The following is a 25,241-nucleotide window of genomic DNA, read 5'->3' as shown; positions in this document are numbered from 1 at the left end:
AAGCCTTTTCGATGCTAATATGAGGGTATCAACTGAAAAATCTAAATTCTTCAAAAAAAGCGTTAGCTTCTTGGGTTTTATAGTCACCAGCAACGGGGCTACCACTGACCCAGAAAAAACCAAGGCCATTCAGGAATTCCCTGAACCCAAAAACGTGTTCGAAGTTAGATCATTCCTTGGCCTGGCCAGCTACTATAGATGCTTTATTAAAGATTTTGCGTCCATAGCTCGGCCCATTTCAGACATCCTGAAAGGGGAATTCGGTAGTGTCAGCAGACACAGGTCGAAAAATATCCAAGTGCAGTTCAGCGAGCCGCAACGGCTAGCTTTTCACAAGCTGCGTAACATTCTAGCTTCAGCCTCAGGTATCCTAACTATAAAAAAACATTTGATCTAACGACAGATGCCTCAGCTTACGGCACTGGCGCAGTCCTATCCCAAGAGGGGCGGCCCATTACCATGATCTCGAGAACCCTAAAGGACAGAGAGATCAATTATGCCACCAATGAAAGGGAGCTGCTAGCAATAGTTTGGGCATTGGCCAAATTACGTCACTATCTATATGCAGTGAAAGATATCAACATCTTTACTGACCATCAACCACTGACCTTCGCGGTATCGGAATCCAATCCGAATGCAAAGATCAAACGGTGGAAAGCTCGCATCGACGAGTCCGGCGCCAAAATTTTTACAAGCCCGGCAAGGAAAACCTCGTTGCGGATGCCCTCTCAAGACAGCAACTTAACGTTCTGGGAGAGGAAGAAGCTTTTTCAAGTGCGGCCACGATTCACAGTGAGCTGTCACTGACCCACACAATTGAGGCAACGGATAAGCCCTTGAATTGTTTTCAAAACCAGATAACTCTGGAGGAAGCTCGCTTTCCGCAAAAACGCAGCCTTGTCCTCTTTGGAAACAAGAGACGGCATGCGATCAGCTTCTCCTGCAAAGAGTCATTACTCAATGAGCTCGCAGATTTAATTATTCCTAAAGGCGTAAACGCCATCCATTGCGATTTGCACACACTCGCAATGATACAGGACCAACTGGTACGTCAATTTCCAGCCAAAAAATTTTGGTATTGTAAAAATCGTGTAACGGACATTTTTGCAGTCCCGGAGAGACGAGAAATTCTGTCCACTGAACACAACAGGGCTCACAGGTCGGCCCAAGAAAATGTAAAGCAGGTACTCTCCGAGTTCGACTTCCCGAAAATGGCCAAGCTAGGTAGCGAAATCGTCGCTAACTGCAAAACATGTGCTAAAGCTAAATATGACAGGCATCCCAAAAAGCAGGAGCTTGGGGAAACACCAATCCCGTCCCAGGTTGGGGAAATATTACACATAGACATCTTCTCAACGGATAAAAAATACTTTCTTACATCCATTGACAAATTCTCAAAATTTGCGATGGTCCAGCAAATCCCCTCTAAAACCAAAGAGGACATTAAACCAGCTCTGCTACAACTCTTGAATGTTTTCCCGAAAGCCAAGGTCATATATTGTGACAACGAACCATCGTTGAATTCGCACACCATTTTGTCCATGCTGGAAAACCATTTCGGCGTGAGCATCTCGAGTGCACCGCCCCTCCACAGTGTCTCAAACGGACAAGTGGAACGTTTCCACAGCACTCTAGTAGAGCTTGCTAGAAGCCTTAAAATTGATAAAGGCATCAGTGACACCGTCGAGCTAATCTTGCTGGCCACAGCCAGATACAATAAATCTATCCATTCGGTCATCGACAAGAGGCCAGCCGACGTAATTCAAACACAGTCGGATCAACCACAGTATGAGATTCAGGATAAGATAAAAATCGCCCAGGACCAGCTCAGGAACAGGGAAAATGCTGCCCGACAGAACAGGGTGTTCAAAGTTGGTGAAAAAGTCCTGGTAAAATCAAACAGGCGGCTAGGCAACAAACTCTCACCATTGTGTGAAGAGAAGATTGTGGAAGCGGACATGGGGACCACAGTCCTCATCAAGGGGAGGGTGGTCCACAAAGACAACATCAAATAAAAAAAGTTTTTTACCTTCTCTTTTTCCTTTTTGCCACTTGGCACAAATTTTACTAGCTTTAAGCATAGCTGATAAAATATTTTTTTAAGGTTAAGTTAATTTCCGTTGGTGGTGGGCAACCTTGTCATGAACAAAAATATAGCTCCGAATTCATTCCACAGGACCAAAATCATCCCAATCCTCTTCTCCTTAACCATGGCGTCGGCGCACATCACCGACTATTCACAAGCCAAGTACATCCCCATTATTGACGGTCGAATACTGTGTGGGAGGAATTCGCATTCGTTAGACATTCAGCGAACCTTTCAGAGTACAGGCGCGTAGTAGAAGAAACAGAATATATGAGCGATATGTTCCCCCAGGCACACATGAAAAAACTTTTGAATGTGGACACAGCTCACCTTCGCGACCTGCTCGACTCGTTAGGCGTGCACCACAGGGTAGCCAGGAGTCTAGACTTTTTAGGATCAATGTTAAAAGTCGTAGCAGGAACTCCGGACGCCGGGGATTTAGAAAGAACTAAATTCCCAGAAACACAATTAATCAATTCAAACAAGAGACAAATAGAAATAAACACCAGAATACAAAGTCAAATTAATGAATTAACGTCAACCGTAAATCAAATCCTGAAAGTGGCAAAGAGTTCACAAGTGGACACTGGCCATCTATATGAAACATTGCTCTCCAGAAACCGAATGTTAACAATGGAACTTCAAAATTTAATGATGGCAATCTCGCTTGCTAAAGTAAACATAGTCAGCCCAAACATATTAGATCACGCAGACCTAGAAAGTATTTGGATGGAGGAGCCCACCGACACTCCTATAAAAGATATTTTGTCCGTAGCGTCCGTGAAAATTCTCCAGCCTGTTAACATATTGCACTTCATTATTAAATTCCCAAAAATTAAATTAGCATGTAAGAAGATTATAATGTTCCCGGTAGCACATAATAATGTGATGCTAAGGTTAGTGGATAATATAATAGCAGAATGCAATGGGGAAATGTATGCGATCCAGAATTGCTCCACAACACCAGGAGTCACTTTCTGCCGACTATCAGCGAAGACCACATGCGCCCGAGAACTCCATGCAGGTGGAGTTGCGCACTGCGAGACCCAACCAAGCGATTTACATCCGATCACTTATGACGATGAGTGAATTATGATCATCAATGATCAATCAGCGCAGGTACGAATAGACAACGGAACAAGCGTCTGGATACACGGGACGCATCTCGTCACCTTTAGTGAGCGCGTCACAGTAAACGAAACCCTGGTTTTGAACCAAAACTCCGCCCAGAAGAGGACTCCGGGGTGGCAAGCTCACCCTCACTGAACATCACCATCAGTCAAAATACTCTGAGCCTCCCCTACCTTCACCGCTTGAGTGAACGTAACCTGGAATACATTCAGAAGTTCGGAAATAAAATCAACACCAATCAGATACACATGGTAGCGCTAATTACAGGAGTAATATGTTGCGCATTGATTTGTATCGGCCTAACCTACATGCGACTTACCGGTGCCAGAAGATCTGCGGTCCAACTAAGAAGGGTGATCGCTGAAACAGGGTCGGCCGAGGGCGGCCTCAATCTTGAGGGGGGAGTAGTTAACTAAGTAGCTAACCGGACGGAGGCGATGACCGAATGTCCGAAGCCCAGCGGCGGCCAAAACCGCTGACGCGGCATTTGGCCGGATGCTTGTGCATAGCCGGCAAACACAGCATATTTGCGTGGCGGCTATGAATTTCATTTTTGTCAACTTTAAGTTTAGTTCGCTTCAAGCTCTATAGCATTGCAAAACTCCGGCAACCGCCGTTAAATATCTCTTATTATTTTGCACTGACTAAGTATCTAGGCCAGCAGGCGAAGGGGGCAGTTACCTCCCAACGTAAGTCAACCTAATCAGCAATTGTGAAGGTATAGCCATCCGGCTCTGACTGCAGCGAGGGATCCCCGATCTCCACATACGAGAACTAAGTTAAGGCCCCCTCCTCCCCCGCACTACCGAGCGGGCTTCAGCAGGTGCGACCAGCGGCAAACATATTCCTCCCGCGTTTACGGGAGGCAATTACAAGCAGCAGCTTCCAGCGGCCTACCCTCACGCGTGGGTGCTAACGCATCCCCCAGCACCTACGGGAGGCAACCACAAGCTGCTGGCCGCCACTCAACTATAACGGGCGCTCCCAGAAGCGACCGCTTCCCCCGCGCCTACAAGCGGGCATCTCCGAGAAGACCAGCGTTTCACCAGTGTGGCTGAAGAGGACCACCCTTGGCCACACACACGTATCACATATTGTTTCTCTCGCACATACGTGTGGGCTCATTGAAGAAGACCACCCTTGACAGTGCGGCCGTCGAGGACCACCTCAGGCCGCGCCCTTCAACAAGATTAATTTATATACTTTATGTGGTCGGAAACGTCTCCTTCACTGCGTTGCAAACTTCTGACTGAAATCAATATACCCTCTGCAAGGGTATAAAAACGAAACTTACCCTACACTGCGTTAAATTTCTTGTACATTTTTAAACCCGGTACTCGATCTCAGAAACTACAGGAGCTAGAATGTTGGGAGTAGTATCTTCCATACGCTTGATAGTGCCACCCGTTAGGTGCTGCGCTAAAAGACAAGCCATGGACCTACATTTTAAAATTGGTTAACAGCTTAAAATTGGTTAGCTGAGTAACGGATATCTAATAGTCGAGACACTCGACTATGGCATTCTATCTTGTTATATCCGCTAATCGTAGAGTAAAAGTGTTTATAAGATTTGTCGGAAAGTATGTTTTTCGACCCTATTAAAATTATATATTCTAGATCAGGATCACTAGCCGAGTCGATTATGCAATGTCCGTCCGTATGAACGCTGAGATCCTGAACACTATTAAAGCTAGAAAGTTGGAAATAAGCATGTAGATTGTAGAGCTTCTTGCGCAGCGCAAGTTTAGTTCAGCAGGGTGCCACGCCCGCTCTAAGGCCTAAACCCATAAAACCTGTCTAGCGCCAACATTTTTGAAGATTTTGTAAATGTCTAAATTGAAATTTATATTATTGATCAATATCTATCTAAATTCCGAGAATCGTATCGCACTGTAACTTGAAAAGCTATGACTAACTTAGTTAAACAGGCTTTGAAATTTTCAGTAATAAACGCTTTCGTCCTTTAGGTGCCGTGGCTTCGATATTTTCTATAGTACCCGTTACGAAGCCAAGTTTACTGGGAGAACTCTGGGAGTACGAGGAAGATGGAGATATACAAGTAGCAAAGCGCCTGTTCCCAAGATTGCACACTTTATTTGATTTTAACTTTTTAATGAATAGCCCGAATTAACCAATTTTCGGCATGTACAGGGGTGGTCAAAAGAATTTATACAAAACAAAAGTTAAATATTCTCATAATTTGACTTGACTTCGTGTACTTTTTGGCATCATTGGAAAGGTCATTTAGAATCTGCTTGAATAATACAAGACTTATCTTAACTCATTCTGTACTTATTGAAAATGTCGAATTTTTGTGAAAATTTACTTTTTTAAACTTGTCTTGAAAGCTAAAATTTTTGATACTTAAAGTTTCTCGAAACAAGACTTACAGTAAGTGCAAAGAGAATTTTTCAAAAATCAGTTTGATTTTTAAGCCCTTGCAGAGGGTATATTGATTTCAGTCAGAAGTTTGCAACGCAGTGAAGGAGTCGTTTCCGACACCATAAAGTATATATATTCTTGATCAGCATGACTAGACGAGTCGATCTAGCCATGTCCGTCTGTCCGTCTGTCCGTCTGTCCGTCTGTCCGTCCGTTTCTATGCAAACTAGTCTCTCAGTTTTAAAGCTATCGGGCTGAAACTTTCCCAAAAGTCTTCTTTCTTTTGCAGGTAGTATATAATTCGGAACCAGCCGGATCGGACAACTATATCTTATAGCTCCCATATGAATAATCGGAAAAAAAATTTTTAAAAAATATTTCTTTGGTGTTTTTTAACATATAACCTCCTACGCTTCGAAATAACATTTTGTAATTAGTTCTGAATTTCGGATTTAATTTTATCAAAATCGGACGACTATATGATATAGATGCCATAGGAACGATCGGAAAATTGGTGGGAAAATAATATGAAACAAATTATAGCTTCAGGGTTTTTTAACATATAACCTCTTACGCTTGGAAATAACATTTTGTAATTAGTTCTGAATTTCAAATTTAATTTTATCAAAATCAGACGACTATATCATATAGCTGCCCTAGGAACGATCTGAAAATTGGTGGAAAAATAATATGAAACTAATTATAGCTTCGGTGTTTTTTGACATATTATCTTATACTATTGAAAATATTTTTTTTTGTATTTTGAAGAATTTTTAATTAAATTTAACAATTATAACTGCAAGGGTATACAAACTTCGGCTTGCCGAAGTTAACTTCCTTTCTGGTCATTTTCTAACTAGAGTTCTGATAAGCCACAAGCCACTTCATCAAAGTTGAAAAAGTTCCAAAAATCAAAATTAGTTTTATGTTTTTTTCTTGAAGGCTGAACTTTAACGAAGAATATGAGCCATGGATCACGACAATCCGTCGGTAAATCGATATTTTACAGATTTTTAAACGTATATACCCAAATTCAGTATTCGGGAACAGCAGCCGTAAAAAATTATTTAAAATGTTCAATGTTGGTTTATCAGTTAGAAAATAAAAAATATTATCTTATACTATTGATACTATTAATAATTTCGAATTAAATGTAGTAATTGTGACTACAAGGGTGTACAAGCTTCGGCTTGCCTAAGTTAACTTCCTTTCTTGATTTTTAAGATTTTCTCAATGTGGCAATGTCAACTCGTTACGACGTGTTTTTATTTGATACTCTATCGCTGCTATTGGAATAATCGGAAAGTTAACGAGAAAAAATTTGAAAAGGCAGGCGTCACTTTTGATCATATTCTCTTCTACTCTGTTATATGGGATTATTTGGAATTTGACAGTTTTGAATTTTTTATATAAGAGGCGGACGACAATATCATATAGCTGTTATAGGAACTTTCGGTTTATTTATATACAAATCTTCCAAATATACAGTTTCTGTAATTTACGTATGATTTCATTTGCATGATATAGTTTAAGCTGCAATGTCAACTCGTTACGACGTGTTTTTATTTGATACTATATCGCTGCTACTGGAATAATCGGAAAGTTAACGAGAAAAAATTTGAAAAGGCTGACGTCACTTTTGATCATATTCTCTTCTACTCTGTTATATGGGATTATTTGGAATTTCACAGTTTCGAATTTTTTATATAAGAGGCGGACGACAATATCATATAGCTGGTTTATTTATATACAAATCTTCCAAATATACAGTTTCTGTAATTTACGTATGATTTCATTTGCATGATATGGTTTAAGCTGCAAGGGTATATACATACATTTAGGATGTCAACAAACACCGAAGCTTTAACTTGTTTACATTATTTTTACGATTGTTCCTATGGAATATAGTTATCCGATCCGGTTAAAAGTAATACTTTTGGGAGAGATTGAACCCAATAACTTTGATATTGGGAGACAAGTTTGCGTAGAAAAGGACGGATCAACGGGTATAGGGACGGTCATGGCTAGATGTTTTCATCAAGATTCGGAAACATCTTTATCATTGCGATGCCAACTTCTGCTTGAAATCATATTATCATCTAGATGTGTATAAAAATTTAGAAAAGTATAAAAATATCACAGAGCTCTTATTTTTTAAGTACCATAAAAAAAATTAAAGCGCTTGCGTTTTGGTTATTAAATAAAAACGCTATAGTCGAGTACCTCGACTATCAGATACACGTTACTCATCTTAAGAGACCAAAGGGAAATGGAGATATGCAAGCAGCAAAGCGAGATTGAAATGCGCCCCCTACCCGCGATTTAAGCGTTTTGGGCATTAGAGAGAGCGTGGCAAACTTTTTTTGGGTCGATCGATAGGTATTGACGAGACTAATACATTTCAGTTAACACATTTTTTCTAGCATGAAAATTGTGGGCCCCACATGGTTAGGCGGCTTGTGGGCGTTAGAGCGGGTGTGGCACATTCGCGTAACAAACTTGCGCTGCGTACAAGGCTACGGAATCAAAATATGAAATCTATATTTCTCCATCTTTGATAGATTCCGAGATATCCGCGTTCATATGTCCGATTTTTTGAAGCTTGTGGGCGGTTTGTGGGCGTTAAAGTGGGCGTGGCAGACTATTTTTTGGGTCAATCGACAGGTATTTATGAGAACAATACATTTCAGTTTCAGTTTCAATTTTTATTCTAGCATCAAAACTGTAGGAGCCACAGTTTTGGGTGGTTTATTGGCTTATAGTGGGCGTGGCACCCTGCTAAAACAATCTTGCGCTGCGCAAGAAGCTAGGAATCTGCATGGCAAATCCCAATAGCCTAGCTCTTATGGTTTCCGAGATCTCAGCGTTCATACGGACAGACGGACATGGCTTGATCCGGATAGTGATCCTGATCAAGAATATATGTACCTTATGGGGTCGGAAACGCTTCCTTCTACCTGTTACATACTTTCCGACGAATCTATTATACTCTTTAACTCTACAAGTAACCAGTATAAAAATTGAATAACATATTCGTGAGCCTGTGTGATCAATATTGAAGGAATTTGCCACAAACGTCTTAAAAGTATTTCATTGATTTTATTTTGGTAGCCATTTAATTAGTTTTACTATTTAACACAATTTAAATTGAAAAATCGTTATGATAATTGTTGCTGGTTAAGGCACGACGTTATTGACTTTTGGCCAATACTGAGAAACATTATTTCTCATAATATTTGTTGTAGTCTGTGTTTCACTTGTGTGTATACGTATAGAATACAAGCAACCACATTGATTGGCTGTTGTATGGTTAGTGCTGATGGTGATTCTCATTAGTACATTTTATAAAACTGAAATAACGAAGTGTGAAATCTGGGCGGAGCTCAAGTATTTAACATCTTAATCGATTTAAGGGCCATATGACACTTGCTTATATTTCGACTGACTAATTGGATTTATTTAAAAAAGGCATGGTAACCTAGAGAAAAGGGGTTAAAATATCAAAAAGTATACTACATATTAAATCAAAACTTAAATGCTTAGGTTTCAATAAATTTTTTAATAAGTCAAATTACTTAATCGCAATATAAGCACGTGTCATATGACCATAAAGCATATGTATTTTTAGAGACAACATTTAAACTCCAGTTGTAGTCATACGTAAAAGAGAGATGAATCGGGAGCTCGAAGAAAATTCTAATACATGTTTTTTTAACATCAAATCTAGTCCTATAAATGCAAGTGATAAAAATGACAATAATAACAAAATTACCAAAACGGGTAAATTTGGATTATTTAGTATCGACAATATACTAAGTACTTTAGAACCTCATCCTAAACTTAATTACCGAACTGAAGAAAATATAACTACTGCAATAAAGCCGTCAAGTAAGAAAAGTTTGTAATTAAAAACGCATTTGGGACATATTTTTTGATCAATAATAGATCAGTAACCAGTGACCAAATTTGATCTGGCGGAAGCCCATGATACATAACACCGTTGTAAAAATAAACTAAATTTTACTTCGGCTATCCGATGTTTTAACACGCTTGTGACTGAAATATTATACAGAGAAATACAGAAAGCAAAAGAAAAAATTTTAAAAACTTGGGATATTTCACCCTCTATTTACTCGATTATCAATAAGGGTGACGAATAGTACCAGAAGAATACGCAAAAATCTGAAAATCTAAATGTATTATTATTTTCATGGTACTAAGACTTTTCATAAGTCGGTTGGTTCACGAGAAATTAAGGTGAAAGTAAAACAATTTGGTAAAATAAAGCTGGGGAGACCGGTGGACCCGAATGCATTTTAATTTTAATTTAAATTTTTCCCTTTTTAAAATACGCATCGAACAGTACCATCCAATGCGGGCCATCCATTAAACAGTTTAATCTACTTACAATTTTGGGTCATTTTCAAAATAAGACCAATTGTGTGTTTGTTTGTTTATCATGGTTAAATTTATGTTCTAGGAACCTCACACCAGCTTACAAAAAAAAAATCGACGAAATACGCCATGAAGGCGACCTTGGATTTCCGGTAAGATACATTTTCCTGATTAAAAAAAGGACTTTTAAAATTTTTGGTATGGTATGGTATGGCACCAATTTTTTTAAAGTGTAAAAAACGATTTAGCACTTTTTTATACCCTTACAGAGGGTATATTGATTTCAGTCAGAAGATTGCAACGCAGTGAAGGAGACGTTTCCGACACCATAAAGTATATATATTCTTGATCAGCATGACTAGACGAGTCGATCTAGCCATGTCCGTCTGTCCGTCCGCTTCTACGCAAACTAGTCTCTCAGTTTTAAAGCTATCGGGCTGAAACTTTCCCAAAAGTCTTATTTCTTTTGCTGGTAGTATATAAGTCGGAGCCAGCCGGATCGGACATCTATATCTTATAGCTCCCATATGAATTATCGGAAAAAAAATTTAAAAAAAATATTTCTTTGGTGTTTTTTAACATATAACCTCCTACGCTTCGAAATAACATTTTGTAATTAGTTCTGAATTTCGGATTTAATTTTATCAAAATCGGACGACTATATGATATAGATGCCATAGGAACGATCGGAAAATTGGTGGGAAAATAATATGAAACAAATTATAGCTTCAGGGTTTTTTAACATATAACCTCTTACGCTTGGAAATAACATTTTGTAATTAGTTCTGAATTTCAAATTTAATTTTATCAAAATCAGACGACTATATCATATAGCTGCCCTAGGAACGATCGGAAAATTGGTGGAAAAATAATATGAAACTAATTATAGCTTCGGTGTTTTTTGACATATTATCTTATACTATTGAAAATATTTTTTTTTGTATTTTGAAGAATTTTTAATTAAATTTAATAATTATAACTGCAAGGGTATACAAACTTCGGCTTGCCGAAGCTAACTTCCTTTCTGGTCATTTTCTAACTAGAGTTCTGATAAGCCACAAGCCACTTCATCAAAGTTGAAAAAGTTCCAAAAATCAAAATTAGTTTTATGTTTTTTTCTTGAAGGCTGAACTTTAACGAAGAATATGAGCCATGGATCACGACAATCCGTCGGTATTTTACAGATTTTTAAACGTATATACCCAAATTCAGTATTCGGGAACAGCAGCCGTAAAAAATTATTTAAAATTTTCAATGTTGGTTTATCAGTTAGAAAATAAAAATGTGCCAAAAAAAATTTATTTGCTCTTTGAAAAAAATTCGTACCATTCAAAAAAATTTAAGTGCCCTTTTCTTAATCAGGGAGATGCACCTGACCGGAAAACCAAGCTCGCCTTCATGGTGTATTTCGTCGTTTTTTTTTTGTAAGCTGGTGTAATTTCTTATTTTTTTGTGTCGCAAAATGGTTAACCATTCGTCTGGCCGTCTTTGAGGAAGCGCTATAATTTTCGTCAGTTCCCACCTGCATCTTGACATGTCTGTCTGTCCCTCTGTCCGTCCGTATGAATTTTAAGATCTCGGAAAATATAAGAGCTAGAATGTTGGGACTTGGTATGGAGATTCTTGTGTTTCCTGCGCAGCGCAAGTTTGTATCAGCAGGGTGCCACAAAAACTATTACGCCCCCAATCGTCCATAACGCTAAAACCCCTCTGCCGCCCACATTTCTTTATATTTTCAAAAGATTCAAATGATATTTTTTTTTGATTATTAATACCCATCTACATGCAATTATTAAAATCGGACAATTCACTAAAAAGTTATAGCAAAACATTGATTAATAATGTGGCAACCCAATATGGCAGCAGCGCCAACAGAAGCTTACCAGCTGACTTAAGAGAACGGTGTGGCAACACTCGAGGGATTTATCGGCAAGAATCAGCGAGCGACACACGTGTTTTGATAATATTAATAATCTTTGTATATCTTAATCTCAATAAACTTTAATGGCTAACATATGTACTTCGCCATAGTGGTGACCCCGGAAAGTAAAATGATAATAAAAGTTACTTACTTTACGAAATTGACATACACACGTTCACAATTAAGAATTTGCGCACTGAATGAACAGAAGCCAATACGATTTGCGAAAAATAAAAGGTAGGCGGCTTAATTTTGACGAAGAAAGCGATAGCTCCGAAATTCCATTCATCACACCGGATTCAAATCCTGATTTAACTGCACAAGTTCGAGATCTGCAGCAGCAACTCGAGGCACTTCGGACAAATGTACCGGGCAACCGTTATGAGACTACTCGCACACACCCACGTACGACTGTCCACTTGCCAAAATTCGCACATAGCAACCCTCAACTATGTTATGGTTTGCGCAAGTGGAGAGGTCATTCGACACCGACAAGTTCGATCTTTAAAACCATCTGAGATCCTGGCCAACATGCGACGACTAGCTCCGGACCCGGGCAGCGAGAACATCATTCTCACTCTTTTCCTGGCAGAGATGCCGGCGTCAATTCGTCCCACTCTTACAGTCTGAGAAGATATGGATTTGGATAAGCTCGCTAGGATCGCAGACAAGATGCTCGAAGCGGTAAACCACAACGCCACTTTTGCGATCAGCACGAATACCAGACTGCAGCGGGCCCATATGTTTGCGCAACTTCCAATAAAGACCCCTAGAAAAAGGTCAACGACAACTTGCGCTCGCTCTCACAGAAGTTTGACGTATTGCAAAAGGATGTCAAACGTCTCCAATTCCAAGGACGCTCACGCAGTTCATCGCATGGCCACGTACAAACTGGAAATTCGAATCAACAGGCATCTGGGCCTCAAGAGAAGTTCTGCTTCTACCACGATCGATTTGGGGAGAACGCTCAAAAGTGCCGCCCTCCATGTTCCCGCTCCTCTTCGTTAAACTAAAGGAGCTGTCGCCCGACACGCTGGTCGGCGGCAGCACTAATATAACCAGCGAGCCCACAGTTCAGCCAGCTGTTCCGCAGGAGCAGCGCCTACACGTCACCGATCGCACATCTCACATCCGCTTCCTCGTTGATTCTGGATCTGTGGTTTCCGTCATACCACGAACGCTGGTAGACAAAAAACTACTCTGAGCGATTTGACACTGTACGCAGCGAACCAGACAGTCATTCATACTTATGGAAAGTACGTCACTCAGCTGAACTTGGATTTTCGCCGAAACATTACATGCCGACATGCAGACTTTTTGAGCAAATTCCAATTGCTCATTGATCTTAAAAACCAATGCTTGATCGATTCAATTACTGGACTATCAACACCAGCATGTCTTGCACAAGCGAAACACATATCAGTTTTCACAAATTTCAAAAACTCCTAAGTGAATTTGTCGACGTGACAAAGTCATCGATAAAAGCAGCTACGCATCACGACGTGCGTCACTATATTGAAACAAATGGAATACCTGGTGCTGATAGACCACGACGCCTCTCCGGTGAAAAGCTTGTCACTGCCACTGCTTGTCACTGTCGCCCGTCAAAAAGTCCTTGATCTAGCCCGTTACATATGGTTACAAATAAAGACGGGGGCTGGCGGGCATGTGGAGATTATCGAAAACTAAATTCAATTACCATACCAGATCGCTACCCAATCGCCCATATACACGACTTCACGGAACAACTGCAAGGAAAGAACCCTCAATTTGGTTAAAGCATACTACCAAATTCTTATGGCAGAAAACGATATCCACAGAACAGCGGTGTACACTTTTTTTTGGACTCATTGAGTTTCAGTACATGCCGTTTGGGTTAAAAAACGCGACTCAAACATTTCAACGCTTTATGGACAACATCATTCGTGGCATGGACTTTGTTTATTGCTACATAGACGACATACTTATAACGTCGCATTCCATCGCTGAACACGAAGAACATCTTCGGGCTGTCTTGCAAGTACTTCAGAAACATGGCCTAAGCATTAATCTGACCAAATGCCAGTTTGCGCAATCTCAAATAAATTTTCCCAGCTATACGATCAACGAATTTAGAATTAAGCCACCCACCGAACGCATAGATGCCATTCTTAATTATGCACGTCCTGAAACCATAAGCCAACTTGGTCGTTTCTTTGGCGCGATCATCACACATACAAGCACCGCTCACTGAGTTGCTAAAGGATGTTAAAAAAATGATCAACGTAAAATTGAATGGACATCAGAGCTCCATGCAGCTTTTGAAGCTTGCAAACAGAGTATAGCAGACGCAGCCCTCTTGTTTTTTTCCCGCACCAATATCTGAACTTCAGCTGGTTAGCGGTGACTCCGATTTCTCAATCGGAGCAGTTTTGGTACACACGGAAATTGGCAACCTCTAGGATTTTTCTCAAAGAAGCTGAGCAACACGGAAAAAAATTACTCAACCTACGACCGAGAGCTGCTCGCTATCTTCGAATCCATTAAGTATTTCAAACATCTTGTTGACGGACACATTTTTGTCATCAGAACGGATCACAAGCCGAGACAGCTACGACATTTGGCTTACATCTCTCAATTCTGCACGACTATTATGCATGTGAAAGGGTCCGGGAGTGCAGTCGCAGACGCTTTTTCAAGATTATGCTCTATAAAAATGCCGACTGTAATCAAATTATCGCAAATAGAAGAGGATCAAGCGTCAGATCCTGAATTGGTACACCTTTTAAAAGGAACCACATCTTTAAAACTTCAAAGGGTTCGATTTCATGACAACATCTCACTCTACTGCGATGTTTCTACAGGAAGCCTTCGTCCTTATGTACCCAAATCTTTGCGCAATGCTGTGTTTTCGTTCACTCACGGTTTGTCTCATCCCAGTGGTCGGTCAACAGTTCGTCAAGTGCGCCAAAAAATTGTATGGCCCTCGATGAATAAAAATGTCCTCGAATGGTGCAGAGTTGGTCTACCTTGTCAGCGCCTTAAGATCCACAAACACAACCACCTCTCACCAGAAAAGATCGAAGTGCCAAATGGTAGACTTGACCACGTTCACCTTGACATTGTAGTTATGCCATTACAACAAAACTATCGGTACTGTCTGACGATGATTGATAGATTTACGCGATGGCCAGAAGCTGTACCTCTCTCAAATATTACTGCTGAGACAATAGCTACGGCGTTCTGGACTCACTGGATATCTCGATTTGGTTCTCCAAAAACGATAACTACGGACCAAGGAACACAATTTGAGTCAGCAGTTTTCAAGCATCTCGCTAATCTGGTTGGAAGTAAACACCATCAACATCTTTGATGTGCAACAGAGGAGGACATCTTCAGCCTCAGAAATGGAATACGGAACACCTATTCGACTGCCAAATGAGTTTTTTACCGACATGGACGATACGGTTGACCCCACCTCTTTTTTGAGTATCTTTCGAGAGCACATGCAAAAAGTGCGACCGACATCAACAGCACATCATATCAAGCAGAAGATGTTCGTATTGAAAGGGATCGATAAATGTACGCATGTATTTCTCCGCACTGACGCCGTAAAACAGCCTCTGGAAGCCCCTTACACTGGTCCTCATGAGATTGTCAAACGCGAAAACGATCGTGTTTTCACTATCAGACTCAATGGCCATGAGACCGCAGTATCAGTTGATCGCCTCAAACCAGCATTTTTAGTAAAGGACGACCGCCAGTTGGATTCAGAAGAAGTTACCCCTAGACTGACCAGGACATATGAGAGAAATCATGGAGTTAAATTTTCAAACCAGGACTCGAGACGCATTCACTGGAGGGGGAGTACTGTGGCAACCTTATATGGCAGCAGCGCCAACAGAAGCTTGCCAGATGACTAAAAAGAATGGTGTGGCAACACTCGGAGATTTATCGGCAAGAATCAGCGAGCGATAATATTAATAAACTTTGTAGTTCTTAATCTGAATAAAACTTTAATGGCAAACATACTTCGCCATATAATTAGCAAACTAGCGCCACCTAGATTTCACTTTATGTGGCGTGTTAGTGAAATCTCGTAAAAAGCCGATAGATGGCGCTTTTTTGTAAGCTGAGTAATGAGTATCTGGTAGTCGATGCCGTCGCCTAAAACGTTTTCTCTTGCTTATTTTATTTTATAAAAAACTAACTTTTAGTCATTAATATGAATTCACTTGATCAAAATAATAGATAACATTTTAATTTATATTTTTATCTACATAAAAATTTTACTAAACCTTTTATTTTCAAGATTTTAAATATTTTATTTTTAAAATCAATAATAAGAATTACTTTGTATTTATACCCGTCACTCGTAGAGTAAAAGGGCATACTAGATTCGTCGGAAAGTATGTAACAGGCAAAAGGAAGCGTTTCCGACCCCATAAAGTATATATATTCTTGATCAGGATCGCTAACCGAGTTGATCTAGCCATGTCCGTCTGTCCGTCTGTCTGTCCGGATGAACGCTGAGATCTCGGAAACTATGAGAGCTAGGCTATTGAGATTTGGCGTGCAGATTCCTGAGCTTCTTACGCAGCGCAAGTTTGTTTCAGTAGAGTGCCACGCCCACTCTAACGCCCACAAACCGCCCAAAACTGTGGCTCCTGCAGTTTTGATGCTAGAATAAAAATTTTAACTGAAATGTGTTGTTCTCATCAATACCTATCGATTGACCACAAAAAAAAGTTTGCCACGCCCACCATAGCGCCCACAAACCGCCCACAAACTTAAAAAAACCGTAAGTATGAACGCGGATTTCTCGGAAAATTTCGAAGATAGAAAAATGGGATTTTATATTTAGATTCCGTAGGCTTAAGCGCAGCTCATGTTTGTTACGCGAATATGCCACGCCCACTCTACCGCCCACAAGCCGCCCACGCCTGTGGCGCCCACAATTTTCGTGCTAGATACAAAATTTTAACTGAAATATTGGTCTCGTCAATACCTTTCGATTGATCCAAAAAAAAATTTGCCACGCCCACTCTAACGCCCACATCGCTTAAATCTGTCTACCGCCGGTAGGTGGCGCATTTCAATCTCGCTTTGCTGCTTGCATGTCTCCATTTTCCTTTGGTCCCTTTAGCTGAGTAACGGGTATCTGATAGTCGAGGTACTCGACTATAGCGTTCTTCCTTGTTTTTATACCCGTTACTCGTAAAGTAAAAGGGTATACTAGATTCGTCGGAAAGTATGTAACAGGCAGAAGGAAGCGTTTCCGACCCCATAAAGTATATATATTCTTGATCAGGATCACTAGCCGAGTCGATCTAGCCATGTCCGTCAGTCCGTCTGTCCGGATGAACGCTGAGATCTCGGAAACTATGAGAGCTAGGCTATTGAGATTTGGCGAGCAGATTCCTGAGCTTCTTACGCAGCGCAAGTTTGTTTCAGTAGAGTGCCACGCCCACTCTAACGCCCACAAACCGCCCAAAACTGTGGCTCCTACAGTTTTGATGTTAGATAGAAAATTTTAACTGAAATGTATTAGTCTTGTCCATACCTATCGATTGACCCAAAAAAAATTTTTCTACGCCCACTCTAACGCCCACAAACCTCCCAAGAAAAAAAGCTATGACGTCAGAGCCAGACAGTGCGAAATGTTTTTACGCGTGTAAGTACCGAATATCAATTGCACACATCGATTTGGTGTGTCCAAGTCTGTACAATTATATCATCAAGCGACCTCATATCGGTGAACAGGAGGGACTATTATGGTTGACTGATAAGCCAAATACTTAATGTCGTAGACTTTAACACTATATGGCGACGAGTCTAGCTCCTTACCAGGTTGGTTGTTGCGGACTACGTGACCAGCTCCGCCTTGATCAGTCTTGATATCTTCGATAAGAACTGTAGATAAACGAAGGCCTCCTAACACGATTCTGAAAGATCGATCGCTCTTAAATTTCCAAGAGTTAAAAGGGATGTTATTGTTTCACAATAGGTATTTAACTATGTTGTAAGACTCACGAGCGGAAGAAGATCTCTTACGGTAGCAGGTCCAGTTATCTTAAACTGTACATTGGTTGTGGCACTTTTGGAAATATTCATAAGTTTTTTGACATCAGTTACACCCTTTATCACAAAGGCAGGAGCACGCGCAATAGACCTTGGTTCTTTTGCCGAAGGGGAAGCACTGTAAGATTTTTCCTTAAAAGCTTATCCTGAACAAGAGTTTTTAGAAATTTCACCTCTATAGGGGTTGAAAAATGTCTTGGTAAAAAATTTTTTTTACATAGATTGCATGTATAATTTTTATAAAATCTGTTAATGTGAAGAAATGCCCGCCAGTCCACGTTGTGACGAAGCGCATCAGGGGAGTGTGCGATGGCGACTACTATCACTGTGGACGGAAGTCCACGCCTTTCTAACATAATTTGTCTAAATACCACCATTTAAAAATTATGGGCAAAATTGTTTTTGGTTTGATTTTTTTCTGGATTTTCCAAAAAGGGCTCTAACGATTCTAAAATTAAATTTTAAGGTGTATAGCCCTTGAGATTCTTCAACATACGACACATTGTCGTATTAAAGATATTAATCAACAAAAATGGCCACATTTACCAATTCAGAAAATCTTACACTGCCTGAACATTGCACTTTTTTTTATGCGTATCCAAACTCTATTTAAAGGTCCTGAGATGATGTTAAACAGCTTAATAGAAAAAACTTTATTTATACCACTTTTGGAAAAACAATTTAGTTTGGCCGGAAAACAGCTATAAATAGCTAAATTTCGTACACCCGTAACTTGTGAACTACTAAAACTACAGGCTTGTGCTATATGTTTAAAACAAAAACTTCTGATATCAAACAAAAAGTCCTCCTAACGAGGTAAAAATCTATTGGCGGTCGCACCTTCGCACAAAACAATGTTCTGATATCAACTTTTGTGACGAAAATGTCTTATAAGATCTACTAAATAAATTAACTTTCTATTCTTTCAATTCAATATGGCTGTGTCTAATAAGCGTGCAGAATGAGAACAAATTTAGAAAGTTTCATTTCATTTCATCCTTTAATACATTTTTCGATCGTCACTAGATTTTTACCTCGGTAAGAGGTGTTTTGTTTAATATAAGAAACTTTAGCTTTACCACTTTTGGAAAACTCTCTAGTTTAGCGGGAAAATAGCTATAAATTGGATTGTGCTATATGTGGTTAGAAAGGTAATTTAACACGATTTGTCTGAATACCACCGTTTAAAAATTATGAGCAGAAGTTTTTTACTCTACGAGTAACGGGTATACTAGATTCGTCGGAAAGTATGTAACAAGCAGAAGGAAGCATTTCCGACCCCATAAAGTATATATATTTACATGAGTCGTTCTTCGCCCGAATAAAAAATCAGGAGATTTTTTATATTTGTTGGTTATTCTTTATTAGAACTTTGGAAAAAAACTGATTGTATGTTACAGAATTGGTTAGAATGAAACCTCGGTTTAAGTCTTAGAATTTACTGTTAGTGCATTAGGTGACGCAATCGCAAGTGGATGATGCGATCGCCACTTCTTTGTTTATGTTTACATAATTCGGTCTTATTAGATTTTTCGATCCTATTGGATTTTTACGTTTATGGAATTACGTCATTGTTGACGTTCGGACTTAATCAATTTTCTTTGTTTGTTTGCATTGCGGGATCTCAAGCTTTTCTATCGTTTTTAATCAAAGCCGAAAATGGCGAAATTGGATATTCTGTTTATTTATGAACGGTTTCGTTCTTTGAACTGGTGGCCGTTGAGAAATCGCAGTGCAGATACGTCACTCCCCCATCACTTAGACAAAATCATATGGTTATTTATGTGATTTTGGGGTATAGTTTTGGTATTTCTTGTAACTCTTGTGTTTCTATTGTTGGGTCGTCACCTTTTGTGTTATTGTATTTAATAAGTATTCTTTTAGGTATTTCTTTAAATTTATAAAGTAGGTACAGTGATATACTTAATATTAAGAGACCCAGTGTTAGAATTACAATTATTTTGTAAATCTGGTTTTCTTTATTTTGTTCAAAAAATATTTCTTTTGCTTGTATGTATGATATTGGTTCTAACTTGGTGACATTATTTCTTGTGTGTATGCTTTGTGTGTAGTTAGAATTATAATTGCTTATGGATAAATCGTTAATTGCAATTGAGCAATTGTGTATTTTGATTATATTGTTTCCTTCAATTACAATTTCATTTTTAAAACAATTTTTATTTAGTATAGTTTTTGACAAATTCCATGTAACTATGATATTTGGTTCGACATAATTAATTTGGGTAGTTAATAGATTTTTTGTGTACCTGCAACTAGTATCTGTTTAATTAACGAGACCTAAAAGACATGTGTTGGTAACAGGTTTTTTGTTTCTTTGTTATACAAAAAATTTCTATTACGTAATATTTGTTTTGGGTGTTATCTTGTAATATTTTATTATTTTCATCTGGATAAGGTAATATTTCGTATACGGGAAGTTTCTTTATTTCTCTGGGTATGTGGGATATAATTTAAATTTCGTTTGAGTCTGGCCTAAGCCAAGTTAAGGTTTTTATGTTCAGAAGTATCTCAGAATTAATGTTTATCAAGAAGTCGTGTTTTAATAACTTTGGATTGAATATTCCTAATCTTGCTAACTGCATTCCCATTTCCAGGTCTTCAATGTATTCTGCGAAATGTTCTAAATTAAAAACCAATAATTCAAGAACTTTTTCGTTTTCGTTGTATTTGAGATGCTTGTTTATAAAATCGATGCCTTTGTTAACTGTATCGATTATATTATTTAGTTCGTTTACCTGTACACTGTTTTGAGTAATTACATTGATTTTTTCTTCTAATTCTTCTTTATCATTATTATCTAATGTTCCAAACAGATATTTGTAAGCTGTTCCTACAAAATTAGCTTATCCTCTTTTGTTTCTCCTAACAATTTTAAACCCATTCATTTCTCTTTGTAGTTTTTCCGTTAAATATTTAATCTGTATTGTTTCCTTAAAGCCAAACGCTTGTGATAGCAAATTTTTGTAAGTTTCTTCCGTTTTTTTAATATTAATTGTGAGGCAATGGTATTCAAAACTATCTGGGATGTTAATTGTGTCGGTCATAAATAACAAATAGCCATTGTATGATTTTATAGGGTTAATTTCTATAAATTGGTTGTTACCCATTGGCGTCATTATTATTAACGTTGATGTCAGAAATATAAAGGTCAAAGCGCTGGGTCTTGATCTTGGTCCTCCTGCAAATATTTACTTATATTAACTTTCTTTTGTCTCTGGAAGTTTTTTTTGTAATGTTTTATTTTTTGACCTCTGTTAGTTTCCTCAGAATGATCATCATCTATTTGATTTATATTTCCTGTCTTTTTATAAGGATTGTGTAATTTCCCGTGAGTTATGGGAGCCTTTCTAAATTTGGTATTTACCTCAAAATGTTATCGTTTTTTTATTAAGTTGTTTTATTTTAGCTTATTTTATAATTTGGCTATTATATGCAGGGGTACCTGCATAAATAAAAATATCAGCTGGTGTTCTACCTGTTGCATTGTGTTTTATTTTATGATTGTAAGTATACAGTATTACTTCCATTTTCATAAGTTTATTTTCCGAATTGTCGCTGGTCTCGATCACACGTATTTTATCGTTTATTGTTTTGTGTAATCTTTCTACATCTGATACTCCATTTTTACTTGTTGTTATCTGAATAATTACGTTTTCTGTGTCCAGCCAATTTTTAAGCGCTATACTCATAAAAGCACTATCCCTATCTGTTTTCAAGGTTCTGGGTTTTCCCATTGAATTAAATATGCGAAAAAGTCCTCTTTTAACTTCCATCCAGTCCTTTAAGTTTAATTCAATCGCGCTTCTAAGTTTGGAGTATAAATCACTACAAGTTAGGTAATTTTGATTTTTGAGCGTGTAAATATCTGCGACGTAAATTTCCCTACAAAATTCTGTTTCTGGAGTTGTTTTTAATAAAAGCGATGTTTTTCTATGTTCGTTTTTGCTTGGTTACAAACATTACACTCATTAATTAAATTCTGAATTAAATTCTGGTAGTCGGGATAATAATAGGTTCCTTACCATTTTTTCAATTCCTGGGTGCAATAGTTTTTCGTGGTTGCTAACAATAATTTCTTTAAATTCAGCGTAAGTTTTTATGTCCTGTAATTTAATTACTGCTCTTACAATTTTTGTAGTAGAGTTCATGACCTGTTTAAAAGCTTGTTGAATGATTTCAAAATCAGAGTCGTGTTCGATATAAAGTGCACTAGACTTGGTACAAAAGTGTTTATTAATATTTGCTTAGCTTTTTCGATGTTTAATTCATTAAACATTATTTTAATCTTGACTTTCTTAAAATAATTTTCACTTTCTTCACCTTCTGTATTGCTTCGAATCATTTCTACCTGTCTTGAGAAATGATTGATTGGTTTTTCAGTAATTGTTATTAAATTTTCATTATCTTCTTCAGCGCTATGTGCTGTTGCGTTGTTACTGCCATAGTATACTTCGTTAATTTTGATTCTTGACAATGCATCGGCTACGTGATTTTGCTTTCCTTCTAAATATTTTATTTCGAAGTAATACTCATCTAACCTTATCTTCCATCTTTGCAGTTTCATATTAGGTTCTTTGATATTGTTTAGCCAGACTAACGGCTTATGGTCACTTAATATCTCAAATCTTCTTCCGAATAAATATGGTCCTAAGGTTTTTGTTGCCCATACTATAGCTTATAACTCTTTTTCAGTTGTAATATAGTTTTCTTCATGTGCATTTAGAGTCCTACTAATGTAACTGATTGGTTTGTTATCCTGAGAAAGAACTCCTCCTAATGCAAAATTGCTGGCATCAGTAGTTAATTGAAACCTTTTTTCAAAATCTGGACAAATCAGTAAGGGATCGTTTATGATAAGTTGATTTAATTTATTTAGTGCTGCAATAAATTTATCATTTTTAAATGTCACTTTAGAACCAGCTTTTAAACTTTTAGTTAAAGGCTTTGAAATGTCTGCGATGTTTGGAATGAATTCTCTGTAATAACCGCAAAGACCAAGAAATGATTTCATTTCTTTTTGATTTTTGGTAATTGGAAATTTATTGATTGCCCTAACCTTTTCTGGACTTGGCATTACACCGTTTGGCCCAACTATGTGTCCCAAAAATTCTGTTTCTTTTTTCAAAAATTCACATTTGTCTAGTTGTAATTTTAGATTAGCCTTTTTAAGTTTTTCAAGAACAATTTTTAATGAAGTACGAACACCTGTCAAGGGACGTAGAGAAAACAATTATATCGTCCAAGTATACAAGGCAATGCTTGTTTATTAATTCACGAAGGACATTGTTCATGTATCGCTGAAAAGTTGCAATCTAAATGGCATTCGTGTGTACTCGTAGTGTCCGTACTTTGTGAAAACTCCGTCCTAGCTTGCCTAGTATTTCGTCCATATTGGGAATGGGAAATTTATCACTATTAGTGATCTCATTTAAGCCCCTAGACTCTACTACAAGTCAAAATTTTTGTTTACCTGAAGCATCTTTCTTTTTTGGTACTATCCACAATGGACTACAATAAGGTAATTGGCAGTACCTAATTATTCCTTGCTTTGACATGTTCTGTATTTGAGACTCAATTTTTTTTCAAATGAAAAAGGATACCCATGCGGTTTTTTATAAATTGGATTTTCATGATGAGTTTTTATTTCATGCTTAACAACATTTATATTGTTTAATAATTTTAATAATTTAACTTTTTCTTCTTCATTTAAGTGTTCCTAACGATAATATTTTCCCTCTGCTAATTCATTTAGAACAGCATAATTTATTTCATCAGTATAATTTTTAGATTCTAGCAATGCCTCAAAATCATTTATTTGTGTTGGATTTTACAAACTAATGTTTTTGTGTATAAAAATGCGCCCACTAATAGTAGTGCAATTATTTTAATAATCAATATTTGTCTGGTTTGCCTCTAGTATCATGCGTCCTAGTAGTATGTCATAATTGGAAGAAAAGTCGTGAATATAAAATATTTGTTCTTGAAATAAACTATTAGGTGCCACTTTTACAAATTCATTTAGTTCATAATGACCTGTCATAGTGCGTATAATTGTCGGATCTTTATGTATGCTCCCGTTGACAAAATTCTTTTTCATTAAGTTAATTGATGAACCGGTATCGACGAGGCAACGATACTTATGATTATTTATAGTTATTTCTATGTATGTAATTGGTCCTAGGCTTGCATTGGAAAATTTTCATTTTCATTATAAACATCTTCTTTGTACTCCTTATTTTGTTGATAATTTTCGTCTACTTGCATTCTTGATTGTCCACTATTACTTTATCTGACTCTCTTTTGTGATTGGTTGGGTACTGAGCCCGATCGTCCACTTGGCTGTTGGCTTTGATTCATTGTATTATTTTGCTGTCCCTGAATTAAATTTCTTCGAAACTCCTGGTAACTTCCCCTATTTTGGTCAAAAGTATAATTTCTGTTATTCGATTGGAACCTATAATTGATTGGGGTGTGGTTGAAATGAAAGAGCTGGGCCAGGATTAAATTGTTGGGTGTTGTAAAAATTAGTGTAAGGGTAGGGGTTACGTGTATAATTTGTTTGTTGTTGCTTTTGAATTTTATTAACATATATATTATAATGTGTTAAATTTTCATTTTCTTCGTATAGCCCTTCTTGCTGAGCCGCTTGTTTCAGTTTAAGTACTGTTGAAATATCGCTTCTTGCTAATGTCATAAAAATTCTGTCAGGTAATTTTCGTTGCATTAGGTTTTTTGTAGTCCTAAACATTGCTTCAGTGTACAATATTAATTCATTTGGATTTCCCTCAAGTTCTAATTGGTTGCTTATAACTAACTGTTTAAGCTCGATCTCATTACAAAATTTTCTTAGGTTACCTACAGGGGTTTGCGTTTTGTACTCGTCGTCAAGTGGATGATGCGATCGCCACTTCTTTGTTTATGTTTACATAATTCGGTCTTATTAGATTTTTCGATCCTATTGGATTTTTACGTTTATGGAATTACGTCATTGTTGACGCTCGGACTTAATCTATTTTCTTTGTTTGTTTGCATTGCGGGATCTCAAGCTTTTCTATCGTTTTTAATCAAAGCCGAAAATGGCGAAATTGGATATTCTGTTTATTTATGAACGGTTTCGTTCTTTGAACTGGTGGCCGTTGAGAAATCGCAGTGCAGATACGTCACTCCCCCATCACTTAGACAAAATCATATGGTTATTTATGTGATTTTGGGGTATAGTTTTGGTATTTCTTGTAACTCTTGTGT

The 25,241-nt window shown here is 37.9% G+C and overlaps 1 long non-coding RNA gene across 1 annotated transcript in view; it reads left to right on the top strand.

Moving 5' to 3' along the window:
• The first annotated feature begins 9,285 nt into the window (after positions 1 to 9,285).
• Positions 9,286 to 25,241, top strand: part of LOC119554704 — a 123,291-nt gene continuing 107,335 nt past the window's right edge. The window contains exon 1 of the long non-coding RNA XR_005219832.1: positions 9,286 to 9,487. This is a non-coding gene — a long non-coding RNA (uncharacterized LOC119554704). The remainder of the gene's footprint in view (positions 9,488 to 25,241) is intronic.

This window comes from Drosophila subpulchrella, chromosome 3L (assembly GCF_014743375.2).
Source record: "Drosophila subpulchrella strain 33 F10 #4 breed RU33 chromosome 3L, RU_Dsub_v1.1 Primary Assembly, whole genome shotgun sequence".
Lineage (NCBI taxonomy): Eukaryota > Metazoa > Arthropoda > Insecta > Diptera > Drosophilidae > Drosophila > Drosophila subpulchrella.
This window is presented reverse-complemented; position numbering and strand designations above follow the sequence as displayed.